At 45.4% G+C, this 3986-nt stretch overlaps 1 pseudogene; it reads left to right on the top strand.

Moving 5' to 3' along the window:
* The first annotated feature begins 385 nt into the window (after window positions 1-385).
* Window positions 386-1198, top strand: LOC125131651 (fatty acid-binding protein, heart-like; annotated as a pseudogene).
* Window positions 1199-3986: the final 2788 nt, after the last annotated feature.

Here is a 3986-nt window from a genome sequence, read left to right as displayed (position 1 = left end):
ATTATTCAATAAAATGTCAATAAAAACCACAAAAAGGTATCCATAGACACCCACTAAAATCCCCAAAACAAGACAGAACAAAAAAACCCTGACTATATCAAGTAGTTGTTCAGGATACAGAGCAACCAGAACACTCACACATTGCTAGTAGGGATGGAAATTGGTCCAACCTCTTGAGGAAACTTCCCGCAGTATCTAGTAAAGCTGAATGCGTGCGTCCAGGAACTAAGACAGCCATCACTAACCCCCACCCCTAGGAGCATATACTCAGCGTAAATGAGTTTATGTGGACATCAAAGGACACAAACAAGAATGGTCATAGCAGGTCCCAGAATTTCTGCACACCTGCTCTGTCGTCTCTTTCTAAGCCTAGCCCAGCCTCACCATGGCAGATACCTTCGTGGGCACTTGGTAGCTAGTAGACAGTAAGAATTTCGATGATGGAGTTCCTGTCATGGCTCAGTAGTTAACAAATCCGACTAGGAACCATGACGATGCAGGTTCAATCCCTGGCCTTGCTCAGTGGGTTAAGGATCCGGCATTGCCATGACCTGTGGTGTAGTTCACAGACGCGGCTCGGATCCCGTGTTGCTGTGGCTGTGGCTTAGGCTAGTGGCTACAGCTCCAATTAGACCCCTAGCCTGGGCACTTCCACATGCCGCGGGTACAGCCCTAGAAAAGTAGAAAGACAAAAAAAAAAGAAAAAGAATTTTGATGACTACATGAAGTCAATTGGTGTGGGTTTTGCCACCAGGCAGGTGGCCAACATGACCAAGCCTACCACAATCATCGAGTGAATGGAGACACAATCACCATAAAAACACAAAGCACCTTCAAGAGCACAGATATCAGCTTCAAGCTGGGAGTGGAGATTGATGAGACAACGGCTGATGACAGGAAGGTCCAGTCCACTGTGACACCGGATGGAGACAAACTTGTCCACGTGCAGAAGTGGAATGGACAAGAGACAATGCTTGTTCGGGAACTAGTTGATGGGAAACTCATCCTGACACTCACCCACGGCAGTGCAGTTTGCACTCGCACTTACAAGAAAGAGGCATGACCTGCCCATTCCTTCATCGATTGTTCCTGCCAATTGGCTACTCCTGGACTCAGCACCAGATTGCCTCATTTTTTCCTCTGGCATTTTGTAAAAATCCACTTTGGGGATATTCTCCTGGGGTCAGGTGGCACCAGCCTGCCTATAGTTCCAGTTCTTGTTGTGTATGTTTGTTTTTTTTTTTTTAACGGCATCCAAAGGGTGCTCTGAAGTCAATAAAATAGCTAAGACCACTCAAAAAAAAAAAAAATGGTTATAGCGGCATCGCTCTTAGTAGCACCAGGTGAAAACAATCCAAATGTCCATCAGTGATAGAAGAGTAAATGAGAGGTGGGATCTTCAGTCGATGGGACCCTAGAGAAGTGAAAGTGAGTCAGTTAGTTCTACACAGAGTGCCATGGATGAACATCATAAAGATAAATCGAGGGGAGTGCCAAATATTAAAGAATACATATGGTAGGATACCATTTATATACAGCTCACTAATGGGCAAAAGAGGGGTTGCCTTGTGGCGCAGCGGGTTAAGGATCGGGTATTGTCACTGCTGCGGCTCGTGTCACTGCTGTGGTGTGGGTTTGATCTCTGGCCCAGGAACTTCCACATGCAGCAGGCTTGGCACCCCTGCCCCCTCCAAAATATGGACAAAATAAAGACAGTATGATGGCCACCTTTGGGCAGAATGGAGGGAGAGGTCATAGGGGACACAGATGCTAGTAATGCCCCATGTCTTGATTTAGTTGCTTGTTACATGGATGTGTTTATGATTGTGTACTTTTATGCATCTTATACTTCAACATGTATGCGTGTTTCATTACAATAAAAATTTTATTTGTGAAATGACTATAATAAGGGGCTGGAGGAGAAAAGCAGCTTAGGGTTAATTCATACTCTATGTGTTCACTCAGACCCTCCTCTAACATTTAAGGGTCCTAGAATAAGGATACATATGAAGGCCCCAAAACCATTTCTATAAATATTTAAAAGTTATAAACCAAGAGTTCCCTGGTGGCACAGCAGATTAAGGATCTTAAAGATCCAGTATTATCACTGCTATGACTTGGGTCGCTGCTGTGGCATGGGTTCAATCCCTGGCCCCCAAAATTCTGCATGCTGTGGGTGCAGCCAAAAAAAAAAAAATCAGGTTGAGACTGTTCACTAAAATATGCTCTATCTTCTTACTTTGAGATATATGTCTTTATACAACTGCCCTGGAAGGCTGGGTTAGAATTTAGAATTCTCAGTTCCCATCAATTTCAGAGATGTCAAGTAACAGCCCAGCCTCCCAGCCCCCAGCCCACTCTGCCTCTCTTCCCATCTCTGACTCTCTGCAAGCAGCCTGCACACACAAGCTCCTTCCACACTCCCCTCAAACAACTGCCCCTTGCAGGTCCAGGGATACATAAACCGGCACCATGGCCCAGCTTTGGGAGATCAGATCCAGAGAAGAAACTATAAGGCCCTGGGGACTCAGAGACATGGTGGCAGAGGATTCAAGGTCAAGGGTACCAAGAGCATGGTGTAGGAGGATGGCATGCAGCCTCAGAGTGCATGTTATATCTTTGGCATCCAGGACTCCTCTCTCTGTGTCTCAGGTCATGGACAGGGGAAGGTCAAAACAGGACCCTCCAAAGTCTGGACCAAGGTTAGAATCTCTCGCCAGTTGTAAGGGAAATATTACATTGTCTTATAAAAAACCAACCATGGATTCCCTGCCGTGGTGCAGAAGGTTAAGGATCTGACCATGATGGCTTAGGTCACTGTGCAGGTGCAGATTCAGTCCCTACCTGGCAAAGAGGGTTAAAGGATCCAGGTTGCCAAGGCTGTGGCATAGGTCACAGCTGTGGCTCAGATTCAGTCCCTGGCCCAGGAACTTCCATATGCCGTGGGTGTGGCCATTAAAAAAAAAAAAGCCACCCATGTATTTTTTGACCATCAAAGCAATAGACAGGCAGACAGAGGGATATGGAGACACACACACACATGGAGACAGAAGCAGAAACAATTTCAAGTAGAATGGGAAGTTCTACTCAAAGAGCATATGCCCTGGTACAAATCCCCCTTCAGAACATAAACACCATGAATGTGGGGATTTTTGTTTTGTTTTGCTCACTACTATATACCCAGAGCCTGTGCCTGGTAGGACCCAATAAATATTTGACCAAAAACTGGAACTTCAGTTCCCTCAATCGTTATCAGATGCTGCATGCTTCTCCTGGTGTGAGCATCTTGGTGATGCTAGTGTTTAAAGATACAGCACAAGTATTTTTGAACGGCAGTGAAAAGGGAGTGAAGTCTGCTGGCTCCAGATGGAAGAGTTTGGGATTAAGAACCTAAAAGCTGAAAAGGGTCTTAATGGTCCTTTAGGCCAGCATCTCACGGGATCCAAGCACTGAAGCTGGACGCTAAGATGTGTGTGAGAATGTTCATTTTTCTGGGAGATGTCCAGAGCGTTCATGATGATTGCATGATAATTTCAGAGGTGTCTGTGACTCCCACAAAAGCAGAGTTCTCACTGAAAGCTCTTGTTTCACAGATGATAGGTGTGTGGCACAGGGAGGTGAAATCACTCAAGCCACTCAGAACTCTACTTAAATATACTGATTCCTGAAGCTTCTTTCTATTGCCTTATAGCAGAACTCATGTTCTCAAGTGGTATAGGGTAGGAGGAATTATTAAGCTCTCCTTTACAAAGGCTCTCAAATTTAGCCGCAAATCAGAACCACAGGGATTTCAGGTGAGGAAAATGGTTCCACTGTGCAGCCAGGGTTGAGAACTACCGGGTGAGAATATTTCACTAAGAGTGTTGTGGGGGGTGGAAGGGTGGGATTTTAGTGTCAAACCCTGCTCCATATTCTCCTAGCTCCAGAGTTCTAACTGTGAGAATCTAGTTTAGATAACAAGGAAAAAGACCTACGAGGAAAGACCC

This window comes from Phacochoerus africanus, chromosome 7 (genome assembly GCF_016906955.1).
Source record: "Phacochoerus africanus isolate WHEZ1 chromosome 7, ROS_Pafr_v1, whole genome shotgun sequence".
In the NCBI taxonomy this organism is placed as follows: Eukaryota; Metazoa; Chordata; class Mammalia; order Artiodactyla; family Suidae; genus Phacochoerus; species Phacochoerus africanus.
Note: the sequence above shows the minus strand (reverse complement) of the source record. Positions and strands in the feature narration are given on the sequence as shown.